General features: G+C 42.1%; 1 protein-coding gene across 1 annotated transcript in view; it reads right to left on the minus strand.

Moving 5' to 3' along the window:
* LOC126176542 (solute carrier family 22 member 7-like) overlaps nt 1-17,499 on the minus strand; it is a 193,807-nt gene that overhangs the window by 64,797 nt on the left and 111,511 nt on the right. The gene's annotated exons all lie outside the window — the stretch shown is intronic.

Below are 17,499 nucleotides of genomic sequence, written 5' to 3' on the forward strand. Positions count from 1 at the left end.
ATCTGTGTTGGGAGTCGCGTCGCGTCGGTATCATTGCTATAAACCGCCTCGGGTGCCGTATTAAGTTACTCGGGATACGCGTAACCATGAAATCATTTTCGAGTGAAGTGTTGATTCTGGGATGACTTTAATTAACTATCTTCAGTTTGCGTATGTCGTATTTTCACGTGCCGCCCCGCTACAGACATTCTACTATTATTTAGTGTGGAGTTTGATGAACATTATCATCAAATTATGGCGAGCATTCATTTGAACTTTTAATTTGGACAGTTATAGTTGCATCAGCGCATTAGACTCTGAACTGCTCTGTTAGTCAGGTTGTGTGGATTCTTTTTTTTTTTTTTTTCATCTGTGACTTTCAGAATACAGAGAAAATTTTTTCACGATCGTTTTTGATTATAAATCCCAGAAAATCTCCTAATTCCTCAGAGCTATAAGCTGTAGCTATAAGTGTATTTCTCAGATGAAGTGTGCACTATGAATTCTAACTACAGGCTTCACATTTTGCTAATCACTTTCTGGTTGCCAATATTGTAGTTAGAGAGCCAGTGTTTAGAACGGCAAAACAACAGCATAAATAATAGGAACATTTTAAAACACAACAAATTCCACCCGCCGCCCCACATGTTGTCTCTGAGCAAAACCTTCTGAGACAGCGCATTCACAGCTATCTCTTGACAGTCTGCAATAACACTGTTACCAGATTTCCATAGTATGCACTTGTGATGGTGTGCCCCTTACGAACATAATCTGCTACCATCAGATCATGAGATTTCCAAAAACAATGTTACGTACACTCGAGGCCAACGAAGGCCAACAAACGACAGACACAAGCTTCCGCCGAAACTTAGTCGCCAGTGCATTGGCATTCGGCTTCGCATCCTCACCAAATCAAGGTCTTTGGGCCAAGGGATTCAGCCATGTGTTCGGCGTAGCTCTCGTTATTGCTATAAAACAGCTTATTAATTACAGTTTCACTGGCAGATGTGACAAAAGAATAATAGGATATAGCAGTTGTTGCATGTGCAGCATTTATTTCACTGCAAGAAGCTCATCATCAGAAGAAATGTCGAAGAAGAAACGACACTGGTGGACGATCTCTCTTCTAAAAGTAGGGAGCAGTGTGGTGTGTCAAAATTAATATCTACCTGAATGCTAAATAGGAATTAGCTTACTTCATAACTTTTTTTTCAGAAGGGAAGCTACAGGTTTGAAATTGTGATTGAATTGTGTTGGCCGCAAAATTTCCAAACATGACTCAAGTTTAAAGAGAGATGTAGCTGCTGCACAAACATTAACGGTCACTCCTGGTTTTGTATGTTTCTCTCTGTCGTTCACTGCGAAAAGATGTAAATAAATTCCTCACCTTCTTTTTCACGTCCTGTCCATTTATTTCTTACGGATCACTTTCTCCCCTCCAAGTGTTAGATTTTTCCATCTGTTCGTAGAGGACCATATATGTGACCGTTCACGAGAAAACGTTATTAGCTTCAACGCTCTCTCCATATTCCACTCCATAATTCACTACTTTTAAACACAGGGAACACACACACTCTTAGCGAGAGCAGGCATTCCCTGCAGGGTAAACAGAAACGGCGGAAATCAAGTTATTCTTGAGCGGCACAAATCGAAGTTACTGTTTTACGGGCCGGTTGGCTCTGTAATTTAACAGCCAACTACTGTAGTTTAACGCGTAAGTTGTAGAGTTCCTGATGATGCTCTTGTCAAATAAAAGAGCGAAACAGTGGAATAAATCAAATGAAGCGGATCTGTTGGCTGTCCTCTAAAGCGTGAATGCACACTCGTTCCAGAAAAACAGCAAATCGCTAGAGAACCAATGAACATTCGACTTCACATGTGCAATAAGACAATAGGCACGAGACCAGCCAACCACCAACGCCTTCATGTTATTGCCAGTAGACCGAACTGCAACGAAGGCCAACCGCTTCGTTGGTTGCAATTTGTCGCCCGTACACAATAAGCAAATATCCGCCAACGGAGAGTGTAATGTTCTCGGGCAGCACGCATCAAAAGTGAAAGTTAAAAGAACATTTCGATATATAACGCTCACTGTAACATATAATTTAATATATATTTCTGTTAATAGAATTTCAAAAGGATACTTAATTTTGTGAGGAAAAAGATAATTATGAATTTTGCTATTGCAAATGATTATTCAAACAGTGTGAAATACTATCTGTGAGGGTGGATGTGAAAACTGCCACAGGAGAAACGATATGTAATCAAGAACGACAAATACTGTACAAGAATTAGTTATGATACAAATAGGCAATATATTGCAATACAATCGCTTGTCTTCTGCACGGACTGAATGGGAGAGGTACCCGTGCCGTTGCATAAGGCTCTTAACTAGTCTTCATTTGTCGTAAGTCGATGATCGACGCCCTTTGTAGCTGGAATTGTAAAAGGTGTGTAAAGATTTTAATTGTTTCTGTTAAAATATATTTATCTAGTAAAATCTGTTTGTCACAATTACTGCAAAGTTCGCACCAGACATTACCAATTTTATTTAAGAAATTTCAGCATTTTATTGGATATCGCTGCTGGCGCGGAGCTGCGCCGTGAGCGAGCAGTATGCAGCAGCGGCAGATTTAAACATACGATCGCAATAACGACCACATCCTAAAAAGGGTACAGATAGAGGTAAACGAAAATAATAAAGTGTTTCTTTTCACAGCATTCCAGACGCAGAATAAAAGGAAATAGTAGATTTTATCTTGTTCATTCACAGGTGGATACAAGCTGCTGCTTTTGTAAATCTTCATTCAAAAAAGTGATAAATTCTGAACATATCGTAAAGTGTATTTAAAAGTGGATGATTTTTCAAGTTAGCTTAGCAACATAAAAAAGGAAATTTTTTCGTATGGTAAAGATAATCCTATGCTTCAAAGCTAGTCGGGGTATATCTCGTTAAACAAAAATCCACAGCAACGTGTAAATGTTTGCCAAGTCCGATGGACAATAATGACTCTGAGCACTATGCCACTTAACGTCTGAGGTCATCAGTCGCCTAGAACTTAGAACGAATTAAACCTAACTAACCTAAGGACATCACACACATCCATGCCCGAGGCAGGATTCGAAATTGCGACCGTAGCGGTCGCTCGGCCCCAGAATGCAGCGCCTAGAACCGCACGGCCAAAACGGCCGGCTGGACAATAACATTTTCTTTCTTCACAAACAGCTTTAGTACTTAAATAGAAGTAAAACATGAATGATTATTTTGAAATATTCAAAGAAATTCATTTTTATTAAGCTACAACAGAATCTTTCATACGTAAAGTAATAATCACAGATGAAAAATTTATTGCCACCTTTCATTTCTCATGCCCATCCACGTATATGTTAAGTTCAATCTCAACGGTTTCCCAATCAAATTAAACGCAAAATGCAAAGAAAGTTTACAACCAGACGGTCAACTCCCGATTAATTAAAACAGACAGAATCGCATCAGAAGAGGTTAGCTGTCATTGGTTGGCCTCCATCTGTCTTACGTTCAAACGCCTTCGGCATATGATGTGTGAGTCCTCGCATTTTCAGCGTTGATGAACTGTCCGTCATGTTGACACTGCGTCGTGTGCTTCTGCGCGATGGGATCATCTTGATATCTCCGTGCAAATTAAGCAGTTGAAAATGTCACCTAGACTATCCTGAAACAAGTTCCTCATTTCCTCTGCTGGAGTAGTTCTGCAGACCTGTGTAATGGGCATGAACTATTGCGCCTGCCAGCTACAGACGAGTTCTGCCATATTGAACTTGTCGTTCGAGTCTCCACATTTTGCACCACCGCTTCAGGGGCTTTGCGAATATCTTCGAACATAACGGACTCAGACTAACTTGCGATACTTCACACGGAGATCATACGCTTCGTATCTCTTGATCTTTGTTGAGCACATCACACGCTGGAGAAGCGAAGTGCTCCTATTGACTGGAATAAAGTGTCCAAGAATGTTCATCGAGCAGACGCATAAAACTATACACAAGGGTCATTTCTAAAGCAATTACCCATAGTTCACATTGCCGGCGCATCCTGTCACGTGACGTCCGTTCACGATCGACCACTCTTGGACAGACTCTCCCTGCGTCGCAAATACATTTCACCTCTCGGCCGGTGTTGGCTGTATGGTTCCACTGCTTCGTTTGCCGCCCTGTCGATCAGTAAACCCGCCGTTTGTGAAGTGCCCTCGCTTAACCCGTTATTAAATGCCAAACAATTTCTTCATAAGGAAATTCACCAGCTGCGTGTTGACGTATATGCTCAGGTTAATGAATGATGGAATGTGCATAAATGAGGTAAGCTGCATAACAAAGGAAGGAAAAATGTTCATGACGAAGAACGACTTGGATGGCCTACTGACCTCAATGAAGACTTGGCATAAAAAGTTGATGAAGTAATTCGCCAAAACAGACGCTTCACTATTGACGATCTGCATCAAACATTTCCACAAGCTTAAAGGATCAGTAGTTTTTCGCGTTGTTACTGGAACTCTTCTCTATAAAAATTATGTTCGAGATGGGTGCCGAAAATGTAGAATGAGGAACACAAAACAAAGCGAATGGCACAATCGTTTTACGTTCTGGCGCGCGCTCACAAGAATGGTGACGAGGTCTTGAGTCACATAGTGACCAGTGATGTAACGTGGATTGCGTACTACATTCCGCAGAATAAATATCAGTCCAGTTCGAAAATGATTCAAATGGCTCTGAGCACTATGGGACTTAACAGCAGAGGTCATCAGTCCCTTAGAACTTACAGCCGGCCGCGGTGGTATCGCGGTTCTAGGCGCTCAGTCCGGAACCGCGTGACTGCTGCGGTCGCAGGTTCGAATCCTTCCTCGGGCATGGATGTGTGTGATGTCCTTAGGTTAGTTAGGTTTAAGTAGTTCTAAGTTCTATGGGACTGATGACCATAGATGTTAAGCCCCATAGTGCTCAGAGCCATTTGAACCATTTGAACTTAGAACTACTTAAACCTAACTAACCTAAGGACGTCACACACATCCATTCCCGAGGCAGGATTTGAACCTGCGACCGTAGAGGTCGCGCGGTTCCAGACTGAAGCGCCTAGAACCGCGCGGTCACTCCAGCCGGTGCCGGCCGGAGTGGCCGTGCGGTTCTAGGCGCTACAGTCTGGAGCCGAGCGACCGCTACGGTGCAGGTTCGAATCCTGCCTCGGGCATAGATGTGTGTGATGTCCTTAGGTTAGTTAGGTTTAATTAGTTCTAAGTTCTAGGCGACTGATGACCACAGCAGTTAAGTCGCATAGTGCTCAGAGCCATTTGAACCACTTTGAACTCCAGCCAGCATCAGTCCAGTGAGTGACATCATTGAAAGTCACCGACGGAACCACCTAAACTCAAACACGAATTTTCAACACGGAAAATCGTGGCAAAGGTGTTCTGGGACAAAAGGCGTTCTTCTGATAGTCCTGTTCTTAAGATGAATGATAGTAAATGCTGAGAGGTACTACAGCTTATGCGCGCTATTCAAAATCGCCGGCGGGGACTGCACTCTAACGGCGACGTTGTGCCTCGTGATAATGCTCGGCCTAAGGTTGCGGCAAAAACAAAGACTTAAATGGACAATTTTCATTGGAAATAACTGGGTCATCCACCTTGCAGCCCTGACTTAGCACCGTCACATTTTCATCTCTTTCCTAAACTCAAGTAATTTCTTGGTGAAAACCGCTGTGAAAATGATAAAATGTTGAAAGAAACTATTAATAATTCTTTGTAGGTCAGGCACAAAATTATTTGATGCCGGGACCCAAATGCTGGTGCCACGAGTTGACAAATGTTTCAATGGTCATGGTGTCTACGGTGAAAAGCGAAAAAATATGCATATTGTAGTCTGTGACACAATGTACAAGTTCATCTTACTCCATTACAAATGAGTTCTTACTTAAAAAATGACCCTCGTATGTATATTTCTGAAGTCGGTTTGTTGTAGTATTTTGGAATATAGTTTACCCTGACGTATTATGACATTGCTGGAAATAGAAAATCTTCTCTCTAAGAATCACCATGGATTACCAAAACAACTATCGCGGGAATTCCACCTTTCTCTGTTAGTCCATGTGACACAGAACGCTACCAGGTTGATGCCGTGTACCTTGATTTTTGAGAGACGTTCAACACAGTTGCTGTTACTACCTAATGAGCAAAATATGAGCGAAAGGATTGTCAAAGTAAATGTAGGATTGAAGAGTTCTTAGTAGACAGATTGCAAAATCTCACTTTCAACGGAGGTAAATTTTTAGACTCAAATCTATCAAGAGTCCTACCTCTAGGTATGTTGAGGACCATAACTATTCGATATATATGTAGATGGCGTATCGGATAAGGTTAGAATTTCCGTGACACTTGTGAAGAGAGGAGAGCAAACTGTAGCGAAAGGTAAGAAGAACTGCAGATCATCGACGCTTGAGGTAGTGACTAGAATCTGGCACTCAAAAGCAACTAAATAACGTACTGCATGCAAATAGACAGAAATCATTGTTATTGTATGATTACCCGATTGCAGAACAGTCTCTGAAATGAGTCACATCCATAAAGCATGTAGGAGTACAATTACGGAGGGATGTCTAGTGCAACGGCCACATATAATTAATAGCAGGTAAGGCACACACGAGACTGAGACTCTTTGGAGTAATCCTCTTGAAGTATAGCCCAGAAGTCCACCCAAAATGGAGTTAGCTTACAAAGCTCTATATAGACTTGCAGCTGAACTTAGTACCCGTGGTCTAGGGGTAGCATCTTTGATTCATAATCAAAACGTCTTCGGTCCCGGGTTCGATCCCCGACACTGCATAAATTTTGATAAATAATCAGCATTGGCGGCCGAAGACTTCCGGCACAAGAAGTCATAAGAAGTCAGCCTCATTCTGCCAACGGCCTTGTCAAAAAGGGCGGAAGAGCGGATAGAGGTCAGGGCACACTCTTGTCCTAGGGGTGGGAAATTGCCCCTGAAGGCGGAAGAATCAGCAATGATCAACGACATGAGGATGCAGAAGGCAATGGAAACCACTGCATTAAAGACACGTAACTTCTATCCACAGGACATGTGGCCTGTATTTGAAGAAGTGTCATGATGATCTCTCCATTGGCAAAAGATTCCGGAATAGTCCCCCATTCGGATCTTCGGGAGGGGACTGCCAAGGGGGAGGTTACCATGAGAAAAAGTGTGGTGTCACCGCCAGACACCACACTTGCTAGGTGGTAGCTTTAAATCGGCCGCGGTCCATTAGTACATGTCGGGCCCGCGTGTCGCCACTGTCAGTGATCGCAGACCGAGCGCCACCACACGGCAGGTCTTGAGAGACGTACTAGCACTCGCCCCAGTTGTACGGACGACTTTGCTAGCGACTACACTGACGAAGCCTTTCTCTCATTTGCCGAGAGATAGTTAGAATAGCCTTCAGCTAAGTCCATGGCTACGACCTAGCAAGGCGCCATTAACCATTTCTAGAGAGAGTCTCACTTGTATCATCGAGAATGCTGTATACAAATGATGGATTAAAGTTAAGTATTCCTGAAGCTACGTACTTTTCTTTATAGCATTCATTACGTATCCTGTTTCAGACCTCACGCCCATCTGCGTGAGCTTATCGCGTGCCTTTCGGCTACTTCCGAGTGGCGTGGCTGTCTTGCTACGCCACAACAAAAAGATTGAATAATCAACGAAAGGATAACGTTCTACGAGTCGGGGCGTGGAATGTCAGAAACTTGAACGTGGTAGGGAAACTAGAAAATCTGAAAAGGGAAATGCAAAGGCTCAATCTAGATATAGTATGGGTCAGCGAAGTGAAGTGGAAGGAAGATAAGGATTTCTGGTCAGATGAGTATCGGGTAATAACAACAGCAGCAGAAAATGGTATAACAGGTGTAGGATTCGTTATGAATAGGAATGTAGGGCAGAGGGTGTGTTACTGTGAACAGTTCAGTGACCGGGTTGTTCAAATCAGGATCGACAGCAGACCAACGCCGACAACGATAGTTCAGGTATACATGCCGACGTCACAAGCTGAAGATGAACAGATAGAGAAAGTGTATGAGGATATTGAATGGGTAATGCAGTATGTAAAGGGGGACGAAAATCTAATAGTCATGGGCGACTGGAATGCAGCTTTAGGGGAAGGAGTAGAAGAAAAGGTTACAGGAGAATATGGGCTTGGGACAAGGAATGAAAGAGGAGAAAGACTAATTGAATTCTGTAACAAGTTTCAGCTAGTAATAGCGAATACCCTGTTCAAGAATCACAAGAGGAGGAGGTATACTTGGAAAAGGCCGGGAGATACGGGAAGATTTCAATTAGATTGCATCATGGTCAGACAGAGATTCCGAAATCAGATACTGGATAGTAAGGCGTACCCACGAGCAGATATAGACTCAGATCACAATATAGTAGTGATGAGGAGTAGGCTGAAGTTCAAGACATTATTCAGGAAGAATAAATACGCAAAGAAGTGGGATACGGAAACCTTAAGGAATGCCGAGATACGTATGAAGTTCTCTAACGCTTTAGATACAGCAATAAGGAATAGCGCAGTAGGCAGTACAGTTTAATGGGAATGGACATCTCTAAAAAGGGCCATCACGGAAGTTGCAAAGGAAAACATCCGTACAAAGAAGGTAGCTGCGAAGAAACCATGGGTAACAGAAGAAATACTTCAGTTGATTGATGAAAGGAGGTAGTACAAACATGTTCCGGGAAAATCAGGAATACAGAAATACAAGTCGCTGAGGAATGAAATAAATAGGAAGTGCAGGGAAGCTAAGACGAAATGGCTGCAGGAAAAATGTGAAGACATCGAAAAAGATATGATTGTCGGAAGGACAGACTCAGCATACAGGAAAGTCAAAACAACCTTTGGTGACATTAAAAGCAACGGTGGTAACATTAAGAGTGCAACGGGAATTCCACTGTTAAATGCAGAGGAGAGAGCAGATAGGTGGAAAGAATACATTGAAAGCCTCTATGAGAGGGAAGATTTGTCTGATGTGATAGAAGAAGAAACAGGAGTCGATTTAGATGAGATAGGGGATCCAGTATTGGAATCGGAATTTAAAAGAGCTTTGGAGGACTTACGGTCAAATAAGACAGAAGGGATAGATTACTTTCCATCAGAATTTCTAAAATCATTGGGGGAAGTGGCAACAAAACGACTATTCACGTTGGTGTGTAGAATATATGAGTCTGGCAATATACCATCTGACTTTCGGAAAAGCATCATCCACACAATTCCGAAGACGGCAAGAGCTGACAAGTGCGAGAATTATCGCACAATCAGCTTAACAGCTAATGCATCGAAGCTGCTTACAATAATAATATACAGAAGAATGGAAACGAAAATTGAGAGGGACGAGAGAGGCAATTCTGACGTTACGGCTAATAATGGAAGCAAGGCTAAACAAAAATCAAGACACTTTCATAGGAATTGTCGACCTGGAAAAAGCGTTCGACAATATAAAATGGTGCAAGCTGTTCGAGATTCTGAAAAAAGTAGGGGAAAAGTATTGGGAGAGACGGGTCATATACAATATGTACAACAACCAAGAGGGAATAATAAGAGTGGACGATCAAGAACGAAGTGCTCGTATTAAGAAGGGTGTAAGACAAGGCTGTAGCCTTTCGCCCCTACTCTTCAATCTTTACATCGAGGAAGCAATGATGGAAATAAAAGAAAGGTTCGGGAGTGGAATTAAAATACAAGGTGAAAGGATATCAATGATACGATTCCCTGATGACATTGCTATCCTGAGTGAAAGTGAAGAAGAATTAAATGATCTGCTGAACGGAATGAACAGTCTAATGAGTACACAGTACGGTTTGAGAGTAAATCGGAGAAAGACGAAGGTAATGAGAAGTAGTAGAAATGAGAACAGCGAGAAACTTAACATCAGGATTGATGGTCACGAAGTCAATGAAGTTAAGGAATTCTGCTACCTAGGCAGTAAAATAACCAATGACGGATGGAGCAAGGAGGACATCTAAAGCAGACTCGCTATGGCAAAAAAGGCATTTCTGGCCAAGAAACGTCTACTAATATCAAATACCGGCCTTAATTTGAGGAAGAAATTTCTGAGGATGTACGTCTGGAGTACAGCATTGTATGGTAGTGAAACATGGACTGTGGGAAAACCGGATCACAAGAGAATCGAAGCATTTGAGATGTGGTGCAATAGACGAATGTTGAAAATTAGGTGGACTGATAAGGTAAGGAATGAGGAGGTTCTACGCAGAATCGGAGAGGAAAGGAATATGTGGAAAACACTGATAAGGAGAAGGGACAGGGTGATAGGACATCTGCTAAGACATGAGGGAATGACTTCCATAGTAATAGAGGGAGCTGTAGAGGGCAAAAACTGTAGAGGAAGACAGAGATTGGAATACGTCAAGCAAATAATTGAGGACGGAGGTTGCAAGTGCTACTCTGAGATGAGGAGGTTAGCACAGGAAAGGAATTCGTGGCGGGCCGCATCAAACCAGTCAGTAGACTGATGACCAAAAAAAAAATCTGAAATTTGCTTGCCAATGTAGGATCAATTCCAGGAATAAATGATGAAGGAAATAGAGAAGATCCAAAGAAGACCAGCGTATTTCGCAATAGGTTCATTTAAAAAAAGCACGTTTCATTGTACATTCATTTACTAATAGCGAAAGCGTCACGAAGATGCTGAGCCAACTCTACTGGCATAGTCTCATGTGAGGTGTTCTGCATCACGGTGTACTTTATTAATCAAGTTCGGAGAGTGTACTTTCCTAGAAGAATCAACCAATACATCATCCACTCGCCAAAATATATAAAGGCAAAACTAGAGATATTTGAGTCGACAAGTGGTAGCGTCTTTGATTACTAATCAAAACGTCATCGGTCCCGGTTTCGACAACCTCCACCTCTTAAGTTAATTAATAAGCAGCAATGGCGGCCGAAGACTTCCGGCATAAGTAGTCATCCTCATTCTGTTAACGGTCTTGTCAAAGAGGGCGGAGGAGCGGACAGAGGTTTAGGGCACCCTGTTGTCCTTGAGGTTGGGAACTGCCTCTAAAGGTGGAAGAATTATCAATGGTCAACGACATGAAGATGTAGAAGGCAATGGAAAATATTGCGTTAGATACACATAACGTGTATCCACAGGACACTTGGCATGTAATCGAAAAAGCGACATAGCGATCACTACATCGGCTAAAGGCACTGATATAGTCCGTCATTTGTATCTCCAGGAGGGGTCTGCCAAGTCGTGACCATGAGTAAAAGATTGAATAACGAAAGAAAGGATAACGTCCTACGAGTGGTGGAGTGGAGCGTCAGAAGCTTGAACATGGTAGTGAAGCTAGAATACCTGAAAAGGGAAATGCAAAGGCTTAATTTAGATATAGCAGGGGTCAGTGAAGTGAAGTGGAAAGAAGACAAAGATTTCTTTTCAGATGAGCAATATCAACAGCAGCTGAAAATAATATAACGGATTAAGGATTCGTTATGAATAGGAAGGTAGGGAAGAGAGTGTGCAACTACGAACAGTTTAGTGATAACATTATTCTGATCAGAATCGACAGCAAACCAACACAAACGGCTATAGATAAGGTATATATGCCAACATCGCAAGCTGGAGATTTAGAGGGAAAATATGAAGGTATTGAAAGGGTTTTACAGTACGTAAAGGGAAACGAAAAACTAATAGACATAGACATGACAGACGGGAAAGCAGTTGTAGCGGAAAGAGAGGAAGAAATGGTTACAGGCGAATATGGGCTTGGGACAAGGAATGAGAGAGGTGAAAGACTAATTGAGTTCTGTAAGAAATTTCAGCTAGTAATAGCGAAAACTATGTTCTAGAACCACAGAAAGAGGAGGAGGTATAGAAGTGTAAAGGAATGACGAGATAAGCCTGAACTCGAAGAATATAAATACAGCAATAAGAAATATCTCAGTAGGCAGTAGAGCTGAAGTGGAGTAGACGTCTCTAGAAAGGGCAATCACAGAAGCTGCAAAGGAAAACGTATGTGCAAAGAAGATAACTACGAATAAAGAAGAGACACTTCCGTTGTTCGATGAAAGAAGGAGGTACAAAAATGTTAAGGGATATTCATGAATACAGAAATACAAGTCACCGAGAAACGAAATAAATAGGAAGTGCAGAGAATCTAGGACAAAATGGATGCGCGAAAAATGTGAAGAAATGTAAAAAGAAACGATTGTCGTAAAGGAAGTCAAAGCAACCGTCGGTGAAATTAAAAGCAGGGGTGTTAACATTGATAGTGCAAAGAAAATTACAATGTTAAATGCAGAGGAAAGAGAGGGTACATGGTGAGATTACACATAAGGCCTCTATGAAAGCGAAGATTTGACTGATGTGACAGAAGAAGAAACAGGAATCGATATAGAGGAGACGGAATTTGAAAGAGTTTTGGAGGACTTAAGATCAAATAAGGCATAAGGGATAGATAATATCCCATGAGAATTTTTTAATCATGGGGGGGGGGGGGGTGAGAGTGACAACAAAGCGGCTGTTCACGTTGTCCAGAATGTACGACTCTAGCGACATACCATCTGACTTTCGCCAAAATATCATTCTCACAGTTCCGAAGTGTACAAGAGCTGACAAGTGAGAGAGTCATCGCACAAAAAGCTAAACAGCTCATGTATCCAGTTGGTGACAAGAATAATATAAAGGAAAACGGAAAGGAAAGTAGATGATGTGTTAGATGGCGATCAGTTTGGCTTTAGGAAAGGTAAATTTACGAGAGAAGCAATTCTGACGCTGAGGTTGATAATGGAAGCAAGACTAAAGGAAAGTGAAGGTACCTTCATACGATTTGTCGACCTGGAAAAAGCGTTCGACAGTGGTTGATTGTGCAAGACATTCGAAATTCCAAGAAATATCGGAGTAAACTAAAGGGAGAGAAGAGCCAAGAGGGATAATAAGAATGGCCGGCCAACAACGAGTTGCTGAGATTAAAAAGGGTGTAAGAGAGGGAAGTTATCTTCAACCCCTATTGTCCAATCTGTATACCGAAGGACCAATGACAGAAATTAAAGAAACATTTACGAGCTGGATTAAAATTCAAGGTTAAAGGATATCAACAATACGATTTGGCGATAACGTTGCTACCCCGAGAGAAAGTTTAGAAGAATTAATGCTGTGTCGAAGGGAGTGAGTTCAAGATTTGGACTGAGATTAAATAGAAGACGAAAGTAATGAGAAGTAGCAGAATGAGAACAGCGAGGAACTTAAGATCAGGACTGATGGTCACGAAGTAGATGAAGTTAAGGAATTCTGTTACCTAGGAAGAAAAATAACTAATGACGGACGGAGCAAAGAGGACATCAAAAGCAGAGTATCAATGGTAAAAAGTGCATTCCTGGCCAAGGGGGTTTACTGGTATCAAACACTGGTCTTAATTTGAAGATGAACTTTCTAAGAATGTACGTTTGGAGTAAAGTACTGTATGGAAGTGAAACACGGGCTGTTTGGAAACAGAACAGAAAAAAAGAAGCATTTGAGATACAGTTTTACAGGGGAATGTTGAAAATTAGAGTTACTGATACGGTAAGGAATGAAGGGATTCTGCACAGAATCGTAGAGGGAAGGAGTATGTGGGTAACACTGACAAGGAGAAGCGACAGGAATGATAAAATACCGTTTACATCATGAGAGAATGTCTTCGAAGGGTAAAAACTGCATAGAGAGATTGGAATATATCCAGCAAATAATTGAGAACGCAGGCTGCAGGTGTTATTCTGAGATGAAGAAGTTGGCACAGGTGACGAATTCGTGGCGAACAGCATCTAACCAGACGGGGGACTGATCACTAAAAAAAGAAAAGAATGACTATCAGCAATCAGTCTGCCCGCGAAGTATTCGACACTGAAACAGGAAGCCGGCCGGAGTGGACGAGCGGTTCTAGGCGCTTCAGTCAGGAACCGCGCGACTGCTACAGTCGCAGGTTCGAATCCTGCCTCGGGCATGGATGTGTGTCATGTCGTTAGGTTAGTTAGGTTTAAGTAGTTTTAAGTTCTAGGCGACTGATGACATCGGATGTTATGTCCCATAGTGCTCAGAGCCATTTGAACCATTTTGAACTGAAACAGGAAAGTTGGTAAATAACGGCCTAGACCACACATCCTAAGGTGCTTGCCCCATATAGATACAGACGATTGTTATTTCCTGCCTGGGCATTTTGACTCTCATATGTCATTCTTGTGTTTTACACTACTGCGCCTGATGAGGAAAACATTTCAGGTAGATTATATCTAATGACGACATGTGTTTGCTTCTCTGTGTCTAATGACGACATGTGTTTGCATCTCTATGTGTATCATCTTTACCGTGTCCTGAGAGACGATGTATTGCACTTGAGACAGGCCTCAATGTCTAAATTATAATATTGGACATTGAAATTTCATTACACTCAAATGCCGGCAGTATTCTGACGGAGAAGTTTGACAACGACAGTGGTGTGAGAGAAGTAAAAGGTGGTTCATAATTGTTGACGTAGCGCCCTATTTATGTCAATGTACAGTCTTAGACATAGAAACTGACCGCCGGCCGGCCGCAATAGAGTCCGAGTCGGTAACTTAAGGTGGCCAATAAAACTGATCACCCCCGACAACTCTAGTAAGTCCGGCCATCTGCACAAACTGGCAACACTGTAAGATGCGGACCTGTCAGGAGGAAGTGTTGTCTACTTCCGAGATGTTGTCGCCTTGTGTGAACCCGTGGGCTAGTGGAGCCGGCACAGTAGCTCAGCGTGTTCGGTCAGAGGGCTGCCTGCTCTCTGTAATAAAAAAAAAACTGAGTCAAGAAACCAACGATCAATTAGAACGGATGTCTTGTGACATCCGCCCCGACCAAACGCAACGAACTAAATCGAAGAAATTGAGAAGAAAAGCGTGTTCGGTCAGAGGGTTACGTGACCTCTGTAATAATAAATAAAAAAAACTGAGTTAATCGATCATCAACGAACTTAAACGGAGGTCTTACGACGTCTGCCCCTAGCAGACGCATCGAATGAGATTAATAAAAAAAAAAGTGGTAATCGTCGTGTTTTGTAAACTTATGGTCGCCTGTCGAGTCCAACTGAAATTTTTTGTCCTAATTCCGGCCTCTTCCAAAGTTATGAGTCTGATTCAACATCGAAGATAATTCGCTTCACATTCTACCCATCAGCAATAACAAGTACTTCCAGAAACAATTCCGAAGGACAGCTCGCGGCTGCGTCGCGATCAGAACAGCTCACGCTCGAGCGTTTCCTCGCGCTGCAGCGGTTACCGGGCACCGACCAGACGCCACCCGCCGCCTGAAATCCGGCGCCGCCCATGTGAACGCGGCGCCACGCTGTCAGTGTATGTATCAACTGTCATTTTCGTATTTGAAGTTCTAGTTATCATCTTACAGTTAAGCATTGGATTTTGCATACCTGAAAATCATGAACTATGTTTCAGCATTGTAAAATGAAGTCGCAAGTGGAAAAAGGTGAATCATCTACAACACAATATATACTTTTGGTGTAACAGAGGGGCGAATGCAGAGCAGGCAGCTAGAAAGATTTGAACTGTGTGTGGAGCGAGTGCGTTTGGGGAAAATGCGCCAGAAAAAGATATTCTTGTTTGAACAAAGATCGTTCTGCCATGAATGATTTTCCACATTAAGGAAGTCTCGACTACTGATATATGTGATGGATTACCATTTAACCATCATGTGACATTTGCATTTAAGAGGCGAAGCTCTGAAGTCTGGTGTAGGAGTACTGCATGTTCAAATTCGAAACAATCAAAATCAACGGTGTGACTATTATTGAACGTCATCAGGTCTCTCATTGAGCATTCCTATGCAGTACTGTTACTGGTGACGAGTTATGATGCCTTTATCGCTAACTTCTTAAGAAGAGATGAAAGGCTGAGCCCCACCAAAAGACATAAACTCGAGCAAAGGTAGTGTGAACATAATATTACACATGTGATAGTGTTTCTGGCTACGAATTCTGCCCCAAGGAGTGTGTTAATCACAGCTGGAATTTGTTGCCAAAAAGTAAGACACCTTTCGGTCGCAGTGCAAGAAAATCGACCGACCAAAGTACAACACCTGTGTTACTGCATTATAACGCACTCTATTGATTTGAGAAACAAAACTATCCAGGAGATTGATAGGAAAGTCGTCTCACAAGCACTTGTCCCTCTCGTCATATACTCGTAAAACTTTACCTTTCCCGCTCTTGATCGATCAACCGTAAAGGCAATTCATTTCTAGGCGAAAATACTCTTCAAACAACACTGGTTTAATGACATCGTTAGAACCAGTAGGTCTCTACAGGCGTAGGATTTGTAAACTACTTTAGCATTGGCAGATTGTTTTAGATATCGTGAAAGGAAATTCTGCTGCTGATTGATTTCTCTTTGATGATTACTGTTGCGTTCAGTAAACTAATGGAAAATGCAATTAAAATATTCACTGTACTAATAAAAATTAAATTCAGCTTTCTACGGAAACATCACGACGGCGCTCTACCTTAATAAAGTATTAAGTATCTGTATGACGATTGAGCCTATTTTAACAGGAATTAGTAGGATATTACCGACTTTTGACTTCGAAAACGTCTGTACTTACTTCATGTCTGTATCATTCGCAAGTATTATGCAAATGTGGCAGTTCATAGATATAATTATGTATCCGCAACAACAAAAAATGTGTCGGCATAAAATAAAAGTGGCATTATGAATTTGGCAATACCGTAAGGTTTATAGCTCTGACACTATGAGGTAGTAAAAGTAGCAAGACGAATTTTGCTCTAGCGTTGTCTTACGATTCCCTTATTGAGGTTGTATCTGCCTGCTTGTAGCTCTGCTACAAAAGAATTAAAAATCTGGCTTTCAGCGAGTCTCGAAAGGCGAAAAAAAGGCAGCGTGCACCTGACAAGCAAGCACGATACCTAGGAGCTAGCGAACAGGTGGCGTGTGTTTGACTTACTTATTGGCCCAGTAGCCACTATGACAGATAAATCGCAACATAAGAACGAGAGTAGTAGTATTTCCCGTGTAGAACGACTTTCGTTGACTCACAAGCATTAACTGACATTCTTATGTGACATTTCAAGAGAAAATCACATTATTCAATTGAAATGACACGATAATATCAAGTGACCTTAGCAGGATAGTTCTGTTCCATCAAGGAAGTAACTCGTCGGTCACAGAGTTGCCAAACATAATCTGCGCTGTGGTATGCGGCAAAGATGGGACGAGGAGCGTGAGTAGATAGGTGCTGCAGAGAAGTTGGATGCTCTGTCCCGATAGTGCCCACCGCCGGAGGCTCGAGTCCTCCCTCCAGCATGGGTGTTTGTGTTGTCCATAGCGTAAGTTAGTTTAAGTTAGAGTAACTAGTGAGTAAGGTTAGGTACCGATGACCTAAGCAGCTTGGTCCCATAAGATCTTACCACAAATTTACAAAATTTTAAATCCAAAATACTGCAACTCCATTCTTA

The sequence above is a fragment of the Schistocerca cancellata genome, chromosome 3 (genome assembly GCF_023864275.1).
Source record: "Schistocerca cancellata isolate TAMUIC-IGC-003103 chromosome 3, iqSchCanc2.1, whole genome shotgun sequence".
In the NCBI taxonomy this organism is placed as follows: Eukaryota; Metazoa; Arthropoda; class Insecta; order Orthoptera; family Acrididae; genus Schistocerca; species Schistocerca cancellata.